Source organism: Lissotriton helveticus, chromosome 1_2, assembly GCF_964261635.1.
Source record: "Lissotriton helveticus chromosome 1_2, aLisHel1.1, whole genome shotgun sequence".
Classification (NCBI taxonomy): Eukaryota; Metazoa; Chordata; class Amphibia; order Caudata; family Salamandridae; genus Lissotriton; species Lissotriton helveticus.
The window spans coordinates 453,771,206-453,785,812 of NC_136058.1; the positions used below are offsets into that span (position 1 = coordinate 453,771,206).

The following is a 14,607-nucleotide window of genomic DNA, read 5'->3' on the forward strand; positions in this document are numbered from 1 at the left end:
CAGGTTTGGAGTCTGGGGGGGGCTGTAGCTGAAGCTGTTCAGACACTGGGGGGGTCCTTCCTCCTCTGCAGTAAACTGAAGGTTTCAGCCTCCGCTGCTTGTGCTGACTCTCTCGTCACTAACCCGGAAGTCAAAGCTCACTTAGACTGGGCCGTGCACGAGACTGGCCGGAAGTGACGCGAGGATCCGCTTCTGCTGCCCCTGAAGTCCTTTTTCTCGCGATATAACGTCGCCCAGCGGGGCGGACGCGGCTCAGTGCGCATGCGCAGACTGCCGAGACTCCGGAAGTGTCTGGACAGTGCTCTGCGCATGCGCAGACTGCCGAGACACCGGAAGTGGCTGCACAGTGCTCTGCGCATGCGCAGACTGCCGAGACTCCGGAAGTGGCTGGACACGGCTCCTCTGCACATGCGCAGTCTGCCGAGACACCGGAAGTGGCTGGACACGGTATTTGGACATAAATGAGCCTGAAACTCTAAAGGTAAAATCACTTTCTCGATTAGGAGTGTTGTTGTTATTCACCAGCAATCCACGCCCTGCCCTTCACGTGAGAGACCCAACGCGATGTGGCGTAGCGGCCGGAGCTGCCGTCGGTGGGGCGAGTCCCGGCGTCAGCTCCGAGGCCTGTGACCCTGGGCGAAGCACTGCCCCGCCCGGGGCTGGAACAGGAGAAGGGGACCGGGCCTCATGGAAAGGGCCCCCCCAGCCCCCACCCCGAGGCAGAGCTGGATCCAAACAGAAAGAAGCAAAGCTGCCCAGGAGGGCAGGAGCAGGGATCAGCAGAGCCCCCCCCCAGGAGGGCAGGAGCAGGGGTCAGCAGAGCCCCCCCCCCAGGAGGGCAGGAGCAGGGATCAGCAGAGCCCCCCCCCAGGAGGGCAGGAGCAGGGATCAGCAGAGCCCCCCCCCCAGGAGGGCAGGAGCAGGGGTCAGCAGAGCCCCCCCCCCAGGAGGGCAGGAGCAGGGGTCAGCAGAGCCCCCCCCCCAGGAGGGCAGGAGCAGGGATCAGCAGAGCCCCCCCCCAGGAGGGCAGGAGCAGGGATCAGCAGAGCCCCCCCCCCCCGGAGGGCAGGAGCAGGGGTCAGCAGAGCCCCCCCCCCCAGGAGGGCAGGAGCAGGGATCAGCAGAGCCCCCCCCCCAGGAGGGCAGGAGCAGGGGTCAGCAGAGCCCCCCCCCCCAGGAGGGCAGGAGCAGGGATCAGCAGAGCCCCCCCCCCAGGAGGGCAGGAGCAGGGGTCAGCAGAGCCCCCCCCCCCCAGGAGGGCAGGAGCAGGGATCAGCAGAGCCCCCCCCCAGGAGGGCAGGAGCAGGGGTCAGCAGAGCCCCCCCCCCCAGGAGGGCAGGAGCAGGGATCAGCAGAGCCCCCCCCCAGGAGGGCAGGAGCAGGGGTCAGCAGAGCCCCCCCCCCCCAGGAGGGCAGGAGCAGGGATCAGCAGAGCCCCCCCAGGAGGGCAGGAGCAGGGGTCAGTCACCCTAGAGGCAGCATCAGCAGCAGACCCACTGGAAGAACAACTTTTGTTTTTCAGACAAATGAACCTGGACTGGGCTGGAGCTGCCCCTTCTCTATGAGTTTGGGAACCCCCAGCGTTATAGGGGATGGGGAACCCCCAGCGTTATATGTTAATCGTAAACACTCGGTTCATGAGACGCGGATGCACCCCCTGGAGAGGAGAGTTGGCGCTACCACAGGCGATGGAAGAGTTTCAACATGATACGTCAGGGCATCACTTTAGGCGACAATAGCTCAGGCCTCCTCGACTTGGTGGTCCCAGAACAGGGACAATAACCATTGGGTATCGCCGTGGGTTTGGGCCCTACATCCAGACCCCTTTTCTATAACTAGTAAACCAGGGCAATGGATGAATACAGCCAGGGGTGGATGGGATGCCCTCCCCAAACATCAGGGCTGCAGGGGGGCGAATGAAGGGAGCGGTGCAGGGGGGCGAATGAAGGGAGCGGTGCAGGGGGGTGAATGAAGGGAGCGGTGCAGGGGGGCGAATGAAGGGAGCGGTGCAGGGGGGTGAATGAAGGGAGCGGTGCAGGGGGGTGAATGAAGGGAGCGGTGCAGGGGGGTAAATGAAGTGAACGGGGCAGGGGGGTGAATGAAGGGAGCGGTGCAGGGGGGTGAATGAAGGGAGCGGTGCAGGGGGGGCGAATGAAGGGAGCGGTGCAGGGGGGTGAATGAAGGGAGCGGTGCAGGGGGGTGAATGAAGGGAGCGGTGCAGGGGGGCGAATGAAGGGAGCGGTGCAGGGGGGTGAATGAAGGGAGCGGTGCAGGGGGGTGAATGAAGGGAGCGGTGCAGGGGGGTGAATGAAGGGAGCGGTGCAGGGGGGTGAATGAAGGGAGCGGTGCAGGGGGGCGAATGAAGGGAGCGGTGCAGGGGGGCGAATGAAGGGAGCGGTGCAGGGGGGTGAATGAAGGGAGCGGTGCAGGGAGGTGAATGAAGGGAGCGGTGCAGGGGGGTGAATGAAGGGAGCGGTGCAGGGGGGCGAATGAAGGGAGCGGTGCAGGGGGGCGAATGAGGGGAGCGGTGCAGGGGGGCGAATGAAGGGAACGGTGCAAGGGTTCGTACCCAAAGAGCAGGGATCCACCACTCTCCTCAGGCCAAACAGCACATTATCTATCAGGAGCACTTATCTTAATTTACACGTGACTTTATTCATTCAAATTTAATTGATACACCAATACCTCGATGTTTAAAAAAGCATTTTTAACTTTTACATATGGACTGTTTAGGCGCTGTGCAGAGGGTGGGATGGGGGAGTTCTGGGTGAGGGACGTGGGGGGGATGAGGGGAGGGGGGCCTTGGGGTTAGTTCTTACATTTAAATGACTGATTGAATTGCTTGCAATGTGATTGTTGCTTTCATACTCACAGTTTTTCCGGGTTTTCGGAACGCTGTATGTCTTATGTCATTTTTCAACAGCTCAATAGAATTTTGTTCTGAAAAAAAAAAAGCATTTTTAGACATCAATCTAAGAAAAAATCAAACATATATTAATCAGCAAAAAATGAAAAACATAAAGAAAAAGAACAGTCAGACCGTGAATGAATAAAGTCATGTGTAAATTAAGATAAGTGTACTGTGTGGCCCCCAAACCTCCCAGAGCTACTCAAACCAACAGTCACATCCCCCTGGGTAAAAGCAGGGCCCCCACTGCAGACCCACAGCCCGCACGTCACGTAAACCCCGTTCATTCCTTCCTCCTTCTCTGAGCAGCAGCAGAGAGCACAGTAAAGGAGGTGGTTTCAGTGGCACCTCCACCAGGACCAGGCACAGGAACAAAAGATGCAATATACAGACAACTCTTCAGTCTCTTGACAGAGTTAAAAGGGGACACTAGTCCTGAGAGTCATTACAAACAGAAAGAGAGAAGGGGCTCATCATTTCATCCTGGATTTATACAAGTTCCTTAGATAACAGCAAATAAACAGAGAATCTGGAGGAGGAGGAGGAGGAGGGCCCAGAATCCAAGGGAGAGAGAACAATCCCAGAGGAAAGCAGAGCCCTGCCTACTGCACGGCGACTCACTCCCTTCCTGCACTGACACTCACTCCCTGCACTGGCACTCACTGCACTGATACTCACTGCACTGTCACTCCCTGCACTGTCACTCACTCCCTCCCTGCACTGCGCTGTCACTCACTCCCTCCCTGCACTGCGCTGTCACTCACTCACTCCCTTCCTGCACTGTCACTCTCTCCCTTCCTGCACTGACACTCACTCCCTGCACTGTCACTCACTCCCTCCCTGCACTGCGCTGTCACTCACTCACTCCCTTCCTGCACTGTCACTCTCTCCCTTCCTGCACTGTCACTCACTCCCTATACTAACACTCAATCCCTTCCTGCACTGACACTCACTCCCTGCACTGACACTCACTCCCTTCCTGCACTGAGATTCACTCCCTTCCTGCACTGACACTCACTCCCTTCCTGCACTGACACTCACTCCCTTCCTGCACTGACACTCACTCCCTTCCTGCTCTGACACTCACTCCCTGCACTGACACTCACTCCCTTCCTGCACTGACACTCACTCCCTACACTGACACTCACTCCATGCACTGGCACTCACTGCACTGATACTCACTGCACTGTCACTCACTCCCTGCACTGACACTCACTCCCTGCACTGTCACTCATTCCCTGCACTGCCCTGCACTGACACTCACTCCCTGTACTGACACTCACTCCCTTCCTGCACTGTCACTCACTCCCTGCACTGTCACTCACTCCCTGCACAGCACTGACACTCACTCCCTGCACTGTCACTCACTCCCTTCCTGCACTGACACTCACTCCCTGCACTGGCACTCACTGCACTGATACTCACTGCACTGTCACTCACTCCCTGCACTGACACTCACTCCCTGCACTGGCACTCACTCCCTCCCTGCACTGCACTGTCACTCACTCCCTCCCTGCACTGTCACTCACTCCCTCCCTGCACTGCACTGTCACTCACTCCCTTCCTGCACTGACACTCACTCCCTGCACTGTCACTCACTCCCTCCCTGCACTGCACTGTCACTCACTCCCTTCCTGCACTGACACTCACTCCCTGCACTGGCACTCACTGCACTGATACTCACTGCACTGTCACTCACTCCCTGCACTGGCACTCACTCCCTGCACTGACACTCACTCCCTGCACTGCCCGGCACTGACACTCACTCCCTGTACTGACACTCACTCCCTGCACTGACACTCACTCTCTGCACTGACACTCACTCTCTGCACTGACACTCACTCCCTGCACTGACACTCACTCCCTGCACTGACACTCACTCCCTGCACTGCACTGATACTGACTCCCTGCACTGACACTCACTCCCTGCAGTGTCACTCACTCCCTGCACTGTCACTCACTCCCTGCACTGTCACTCACTCCCTGCACTGACACTCACTCCCTTCCTGCACTGTCACTCACTCCCTGCACTGACACTCACTCCATGCACTGACACTCACTCCCTCCCTGCACTGCGCTGTCACTCACTCACTCACTCCCTGCACTGGCACTCACTGCACTGATACTCACTGCACTGTCACTCACTCCCTGCACTGACACTCACTCCCTGCACTGTCACTCACTCACTCCCTTCCTGCACTGTCACTCTCTCCTTTCCTGCACTGTCACTCACTCCCTGCACTGGCACTCACTGCACTGATACTCACTGCACTGTCACTCACTCCCTGCACTGACACTCACCCCCTGCACTGACACTCACTCCCTGCACTGCCCTGCACTGACACTCACTCCCTGTACTGACACTCACTCCCTGCACTGACACTCACTCTCTGCACTGACACTCACTCCCTGCACTGACACTCACTCCCTGCACTGACACTCACTCCCTGAACCCGACACTCACCCCCCCTGCACTGACACTCACTCCCTGCAGTGTCACTCACTCCCTACACTGACACTCACTCCCTGCACTGTCACTCACTCCCTGCACTGACACTCACTCCCTTCCTGCACTGTCACTCACTCCCTGCACTGTCACTCACTCCCTTCCTGCACTGTCACTCCCTCCCTGCACTGTCACTCACTCCCTGCACTGTCACTCACTCCCTGCACAGCACTGACACTCACTCCCTGCACTGTCACTCACTCCCTTCCTGCACTGTCACTCACTCCCTGCACTGTCACTCACTCCCTGCACTGACACTCACTCCCTGCACTGACACTCACTCCCTGCACTGACACTCACTCCCTGCACTGACACTCACTCCCTGCACTGACACTCACTCCCTGCACTGACACTCACTCCCTGCACTGCCCTGCACTGACACTCACTCCCTGCACTAACACTCACTCCCTTCCTGCACTGACACTCACTCCCTACACTGACACTCACTCCCTTCCCGCACTGACACTCACTCCCTGCACTGACACCCACTCCCTGCACTGACACCCACTCCCTGCACTGACACTCACTCCCTGCACTGACACTCACTCCCTGCACTGACACTCACTCCCTGCACTGACACTCACTCCCTGCACTGCCCTGCACTGACACTCACTCCCTGTACTGACACTCACTCCCTGCACTGACACTCACTCTCTGCACTGACACTCACTCTCTGCACTGACACTCACTCCCTGCACTGACACTCACTCCATGCACTGACACTCACTCCCTGCACTGTCACTCACTCCCTGCACTGCACTGTCACTCACTCACTCCCTTCCTGCACTGTCACTCTCTCCCTTCCTGCACTGTCACTCACTCCCTATACTAACACTCAATCCCTTCCTGCACTGACACTCACTCCCTGCACTGACACTCACTCCCTTCCTGCACTGAGACTCACTCCCTTCCTGCACTGACACTCACTCCCTTCCTGCTCTGACACTCACTCCCTACACTGACACTCACTCCATGCACTGACACTCACTCCATGCACTGACACTCACTCCATGCACTGACACTCACTCCATGCACTGACACTCCCTTCCTGCACTGACACTCCCTTCCTGCACTGACACTCACTCACTCCCTGCACTGACACTCACTCCCTGCACTGACACTCACTCCCTGCACTGACACTCACTCCCTGCACTGTCACTCGTTCCCTGCACTGTCACTCACTCCCTGCATTGTCACTGACTCCCTGCATTGTCACTGACTCCCTGTACTGACACTCACTCCCTGCACTGACACTCACTCCATGCACTGACACTCACTCCATGCACTGTCACTCACTCCCTGCACTGACACTCACTCCCTGCAGTGACACTCACTCCCTGCACTGTCACTCACTCCCTGCACTGTCACTCACTCCCTGCACTGTCACTCACTCCCTGCATTGTCACTGACTCCCTGCACTGTCACTCACTCCCTGCACTGAGACTCACTCCCTTCCTGCACTGAGACTCACTCCCTTCCTGCACTGACACTCACTCACTCCCTTCCTGCACTGACACTCACTCCCTTCCTGCTCTGACACTCACTCCCTGCACTGACACTCACTCCATGCACTGACACTCACTCCATGCACTGACACTCACTCCCTGCACTGTCACTCACTCCCTCCCTGCACTGCGCTGTCACTCACTCACTCCCTTCCTGCACTGTCACTCTCTCCCTTCCTGCACTGTCACTCACTCCCTATACTAACACTCAATCCCTTCCTGCACTGACACTCACTCCCTGCACTGACACTCACTCCCTTCCTGCACTGAGATTCACTCCCTTCCTGCACTGACACTCACTCCCTTCCTGCACTGTCACTCTCTCCCTTCCTGCACTGACACTCACTCCCTGCACTGACACTTACTCCCTTCCTGCACTGACACTCACTCCCTGCATTGTCACTCACTCCCTGCATTGTCACTGACTCCCTGCATTGTCACTGACTCCCTGCACTGACACTCACGCCCTGCACTGTCACTCACTCCCTGCACTGACACTCACTCCCTTCCTGCACTGAGACTCACTCCCTTCCTGCACTGACACTCACTCCCTTCCTGCACTGACACTCACTCCCTTCCTGCACTGACACTCACTCCCTTCCTGCTCTGACACTCACTCCCTACACTGACACTCACTCCCTACACTGACACTCACTCCATGCACTGACACTCACTCCATGCACTGACACTCACTCCATGCACTGACACTCACTCCATGCACTGACACTCACTCCATGCACTGACACTCCCTTCCTGCACTGACACTCCCTTCCTGCACTGACACTCACTCACTCCCTGCACTGACACTCACTCCCTGCACTGACACTCACTCCCTGCACTGTCACTCGTTCCCTGCACTGTCACTCGTTCCCTGCACGGTCACTCACTCCCTGCATTGTCACTGACTCCCTGCATTGTCACTGACTCCCTGTACTGACACTCACTCCCTGCACTGACACTCACTCCATGCACTGACACTCACTCCATGCACTGACACTCCCTTCCTGCACTGACACTCACTCCCTGCACTGTCACTCATTCCCTGCACTGTCACTCACTCCCTGCATTGTCACTGACTCCCTGCACTGTCACTCACTCCCTGCACTGTCACTCACTCCCTGCACTGTAGTAGATCCAGAGCATACGACTGACTGACATCTTCTGAGCCAACAGTCATTGAGGGAATGTGTTCCCATGCCCCCTTACCTGCCCTCGTCCTCAGTTACTGTATCGCCCGAGGTGGGTGAGGTCACCACCAGGGATTGGGGGTTGGGAGAGGGGGATTGTTAGACCTGTCTGCCCTAGGGTGGTCTTACCCCGCATTTGTTCCCTTTCTGCCTCCATTTTTACCACCATTTGTTTGTTGGACCGAGGACTCTGGGCGCCTTACCGCTGCTGAACAGTGGTAAGTTGCTGGTGCTCTCTCCGAACAATATGGCTGCCAACGGCCCCTGCTACTGCGGAGAGGCCACTGTCCTATCTGCGCGCTCGTAGTTGGGGACAGGCTGGGACATTGTGACACTCTAACCCGGACCGTCCCGCCCCTTGTCACCAGAGAAGCCACCACAGAGTCCCCAGGGCCTTTTGGGATTTGGCGCCAGAACTTGCCGCCTTTTTGCAGGGTCACCTGACCGAGGGGTATAAAGGCAAGGGAGTGAAAACCTGACAGTTGGTGCACGGCTGGTCCTGGGGACCCTCTGCCTGAGTATAGGCTGCTGAGCTGGGGGGAAACGACACAACTGAGGCTGACTGAGCTTAGGCCCTGCTGACCCCAAGATAGCTGAGTGTTCCTGCCTGCCTGACTGACCCTACGCAGTGTGAGGGTGTGGGGCCAGAAGAGCGTAGACGTATATGTGAGTTAAAATAAAGCTAGGAGTACCCGTATCAAGTTTATTCTGGGGGTCCCCTGCATGAATTAAAAAGAAAGACTTGCCGATACTCGTTGGAAAGTTTCCTATATGAGTCTTGGTTAGTGTGTGATCTAAACAGTCGACATGTTTCTCGCGCGTGTGTGTACAATGACTCGCGATTCTTCAGGACCTCAGTAAAGAAAGTATCTTTAGTGGAAGACTGTCTGCGTTTATAGGATCTACCCGAGTATCCAGTGTACTATTCTAAAGATCTGTGAGGCCCCACGGGTTGAGAGGATTAGGGCTCTGCATCTGAACGCAACCCCGCTGGACTTCTACCTGGGTATGCAACCTTTACCACGCATTTTTTACCACGCAATACCATTACCACACATTTTTTACAACGCAAAAACTTTTACAACGAATACTTTTACAACGGATACTATTACAACGCAAGTACTTTTACAACGCATGTACTTTTACAACGCATTTCGTAAAATAAAGGGGTATTTTTAGAGTTCAGGGCTAGGTTTGGGTTTTTGGGTAAAGGGGTATTTTTAGGGTTCAGGGATAGGTTTGGGTTTTTGGGTACAGGGGTATTTTTAGGGTTCAGGGCTAGGTTTGGGTTTTTGGGTAAAGGGGTATTTTTAGGGTTCAGGGATAGGTTTGGGTTTTTGGGTACAGGGGTATTTTTAGGGTTCAGGGCTAGGTTTGGGTTTTTTGGTACAGGGGTATTTTTAGAGTTCAGGGCTAGGTTTGGGTTTTTGGGTACATGGGTATTTTTAGGGTTCAGGGCTAGGTTTGGGTTTTTGGGTAAAGGGGTATTTTTAGAGTTCAGGGCTAGGTTTGGGTTTTTGGGTACATGGGTATTTTTAGAGTCCAGGGCTTGGTTTGGGTTTTTGGGTACAGGGGTATTTTTAGGGTTCAGGGCTAAGTTTGGGTTTTTGGGTAAAAGGGTATTTTTAGGGTTCAGAGCTAGGTTTGGGTTTTTGGGTAAAGGTATTTTTAGGGTTCAGGGTTAGGTTTGGGTTTTTGGGTAAAGGGGTATTTTTAGGGTTCAGGGCTAAGTTTGGGTTTTAAATAAAATTAAATTAAAATTAAATTAAATTATAATAATTTTAATTACTTAGATTTAAAAAAAAATTATATACTTACCAATACTTACGTTGTAATGGTATGCGTTGTAAAGGTATCTGCGTTGTAAAAAAATGCGTTGTAATGGTATTTCGTTGTAATGGATCCTGCGTTGTAAAAAATGCGTTGTATAGGTATGCGTGGTAAAAATATGCGTTCTAACGTCATACATCCTTCTACCGGCCACCCATGAACCCTGCTTTCACAAAAAAACTGCCCCATAATGGTTAATGCGGGCTTTGAGGACCCTCTGCCTGAAAGTGAAAGGTGTGGTAGTGGTGCAGAGAGTTAAAGACTAAACCAGACTTCTTACCACCCGTCAATTGATTAAGTCCCATAAAGTCAGGGCCACAGGAACTATGGGCTTCTGCAGCAGCAGCGTTTTCCAAATAATTATTAAGCTGTTATTACATTATTTTATACTCACTTAAATGAATGTGAAAACACAAAACACTTTGTATTGTATTGTAATTGCATTTCCATAGCTTTTGCTAACCCTGGTGTGGTGTCGAAGTGCTTTTTCGGCGAGTAGCACGCTACTCTGGAACCCGTACAGTATTCGGGGTGAATTAGTATAGTGAAATATGAAAGTAATTTGAGTGGTGGACTGTTAGTCAGGGATTTGGATTGAAAAGGATAGAGACGGGGTAGAAGAGGTAAAAAGGTTGACATTTATATAGCGCTTGCTACCCCTCATGAGGTGTTGTAGCGCTTTTTCGGCAGTAGCACGCTATCCTGGAAGCCATAAAGGATTACTGGTGAATTAGTATAGTGAAATATGAAATTAATTTGAGTGGTGGACATGTTAGTCTGAAAGAACTAGGGAAAGTCCCAAAGTTACTCAAATAGTCAGAACCATTTAGTGTATTTCCCATATATCTCGAAATGTCAGATTTAAGCATAAATGTGAAAAACCATTTGATCAACAAATTGAAAAAAAATTAAAAAAAACCTTACACAATGTGTGTATTATAAAAATATGCAATTTATTACAAATCAATTAAAACAATGGTTATACAATGTGATAATAGTGCCCAAAGTCACAAACATGTTCAATTAAAAGAATGAAGACAATAAAGAGTACACAATCTTTTTAAAATAACACAATTCTTAAAAATAATCAAGGGATCACAGTTGTTGTAGATGTCTACAACAACTGTGATCCCTTGATTATTTTTAAGAATTGTGTTGTAATAAATTGCATATTTTTATAATACACACATTGTATAAGTTTTTTTTAGTTTTTTTTAATTTGTTGATCAAATGGTTTTTCACATTTATGCTTAAATCTGGCATTTCGAGATATATGGGAAATACACTAAATGGTTCTGACTATTTGAGTAACTTTGGGACTTTCCCTAGTTATTTCACCTTATGCTCCTTGTCCCAAATTGCACTATAAAGGAGGCCTCATTTTCTTTTCTATATATGGACATGTTGGTCTGTTATTTGGATTGAAAAGGATAGGGGAGGAAGAGAAGAGGGAAGGATTGAATTTTGTTTGTTTTGAGCTCATAGCAGTGGGAGGCTAGGTATGAGTAAAAGGGACGTGGAGGGGGTTGAGGGCAAAACATACCCCCGTAGAGAACGCATTGGACCACCAAGACACCAGACCCAGCATTGCTTTCCAGAGGGAGCAATTTGTTGCATTTCACACATTTCTAAACCCACCGATTCCCCCCCGCCCCCCCACCTTGCTACCTTACTCGCGGCAGGAAACAAGCAGAAGTTACCCTGGTATGCACCCAATGTGCGCAAGTTCTGCCAGTGCCAATGAAATACACTGACGAGTGTGGCAAAACCAAGGAAAATTCACACTCGCTGTGTTTGCATTCAGATGTGGAGCGCTGTGAAAGACCTAGTGTTGATGACAGTTGTAGACGAGCACCTTGAGAAGGCGGTATTTAATTTTACAGAACATTGAATATAATATCACTCTGTTTCGGTCATTAATATATAAAAAAAATGTGACATGGTGCAGACACTGGTGATACAACCTGCAAGAAGATATAAGCTTTTCTTTTTGAAGCAAGAAGAAAACCGGTAAATATGTAATATTAGTTTTCTACCAGCAAATTCGTTTGGTGGATGCAGCTCAGTTTACTCAAGTCAGCCATTTTCTAGGTTAGTTTAATCACACTTCAATTATTCCATGGGTCAAATGTTTTCTGTCACGAATGGAAAACCTCTGGCGCACGTTTCATTATTTTTGCCAATAATCATTAAATAATATTTCTTTTATTTTGAAGAGCCCAAAACAATGCTCACGAATTAGGGCAATGAGGTCCCAAACAAAATGCAGTGGCTAGAATATTCTTCTTATAACAATCTTCCAGACTCTCACCAAATAACCGTAGACACATTTGCTGAAAGAAAACGCACTTTCTTTCAGAAGTCTTCAAAATGTGTTATTCACGTGCAACCACTGACTGGGGGCCTGCTCGTGCCCTCCAGTGATGGCCCTCTGGAGTGAAACAGAACACGCAGATGAGGCCTCACGGTGGCCCTGGGATCCGACCTCACCCTGCTGCCATCCCGCTGAGCCTTTAACCCCTTCCATGCTGGTGACGAACCCCAGCCGTCACGCTCCACGGTGCTCGTGTGCTGATGACGGCTGGGGTTCGTCATGGCCCCGCCCTGTTCGCGCGGCTGCCGCACACGGGGGGAATCGCAGCCGCACGGAAGGGGTTAAGACCATTGACTGACGACGAGTACAGGCAAGGCAGCTTGAACTTGCTGGTGAGGGTTCCTCTTACAACATGCAGAGGATGTATCGGCACTAACTCACTGACCTCACTTCCTGTTCCAGGAGGACGTGAGGACGCAATTTCAGGCAGCAGAGCAGAGTATTAGGAACATTGTAGCAAGCACTGAGTCTGTGAGCGGCAGAGCAGATTGTTAGAAACATTGTAGCAAGCACTGAGTCTGTGAGCGGCAGAGCAGATTGTTAGGAACATTGTAGCAAGCACTGAGTCTGTGAGCGGCAGAGCAGATTGTTAGGAACATTGTAGCAAGCACTGAGTCTGTGACTCTTGTGAGAGGCAGAGCAGAACTTTAACTGTTGAGCTGCTGCTGCCACCAGTGAGTGAAGTTTGCTGCGGCCCGGGGCACACACACGGCTGTCAGTGCCAGTGCTAGCACCTAGGGTTAAGTGAGCAGCCATGCAGTCAGTGGCAAAAATGTGGTGATGCGGGAACACCACAGTGAAATGCGTTAGCATCACGCCTGATGCGTGATACTTGGCAGGCCTGCCTTGTCGCACTTCCTCTTCTCCTGGTGCTGCTGCAGCAAAGATTCAGTTTGTGCTGCTGAACCTCCAGTCTCATGTTACTGTGAGACAGTGCCAAGGTCTTCAGCCTCAGCCACGGTGGTGTTTCCTGTCACTGGTGGAGGCTGCTGGGTTACACCCCTGCACTTTCACCCAAGAGTGTCCAGTTGCAGCAGTGTCTTCACTTCCACTGAGCTTCCTCTTCCTGTCACAAGTGGAGGCAGCAGGGACACAAGCCTGCTCTTTCATCAGGTGTGTTTTGTGCTCTGTGTCCTGTTTCTCCTCATGAGGTGATATGCCTACCTCTGAGCGTGTTTCGACGTCCTGACTGCTGCATCTTGTTCCTCTGCAGCCGGCTTATTTGTGCTGCTTGGCAACACTTCTTCACACAAGGAAGGCACCAGTTCCTCAGTGTGTCCCAACATCCACTTCCACAGCAGCCGTTCGCCTTCTGCTGCTTCACTGCTCCTCAGTGGGGCATCATTTTATTAAAAGGCAGTATCATCTTTATAGGTGACATTCATTTGTACATTGGGTGTTGATATTATTATATTGACACAACTTATTATCTTACCTAAGCCTTCCGGTCAAAGGACTGTATATATAAACCTTGTGTCCTTGGTATGCTGTACATTCGGTATCCTCGGTATAAGTTGATGTGAAAGAATTTCTGGGGATTCACCTTGATTAAGGAAGGTTACATTTCCTAGCTTTTGGGAACACATATACAGCGGCACGTCATCTCTGGGAGCTGTAGAATTGGTTCACTTCACTTTTATACCTTAATAGTTATCTGTATATTCTGAGCTAAGTGGTTTTTACATCAAATCACCACATAGTTTTGGGCATTTACTTTTCTTGTCATTAGTTATGGCAGCTGCGGGGATGAATCAACCTTCCCTGTTTTTAAACGACATTGAGGAGCCTGATCTACTGTGGTATAGATGGATACAAATCTTTAATTCCTATTTGATAATGATAGGAGGGGGAAAAGGTCAGGAAAGTGTATGAGGATATTACAGAGAATGACTCGGATGAAGCTAGCGGTGATGACAAGGAAGAGGATGTTGGATACATTAGAATGCCATTGCCAACTGAATGATATTAATTCCTGCTCCTCCTCCCCTGACACCGTGCTTGTGCCCGCTCACACACTTCACGCGCCACACGCCAGGAGAGAGGTGGAGGGCGGTCTACGGTCCAGGCTCCCGGTACTTGATGGCTGTTCTCGTGCCTGTACGTACAGGCTGAAACATGGCCCCTGATGCCTGAACGGGTTGGCTGGGCCAGTGAACGCTGCTAGCCGGAGCCAAGGGCTCTGTAACTGTCACCACTACCGCCATTGCCACGGGCGTTTGTGCGTACTGCTGCCTTGCCTCTTCTCGGCATCACTGTACCTGGCTCGCACATGGAGACGGGCTGGTAACGGGTGCACG

General features: G+C 52.0%; 1 protein-coding gene across 1 annotated transcript in view; it reads left to right on the forward strand.

Annotated features, from left to right (window-relative positions):
• The first annotated feature begins 422 nt into the window (after window positions 1-422).
• LOC144808023 (uncharacterized) overlaps window positions 423-14,607 on the forward strand; it is a 73,111-nt gene continuing 58,926 nt past the window's right edge. Inside the window, exon 1 of the mRNA XM_078673586.1 lies at window positions 423-481. The gene's annotated coding sequence lies outside the window, so the exon portion shown is untranslated. The remainder of the gene's footprint in view (window positions 482-14,607) is intronic.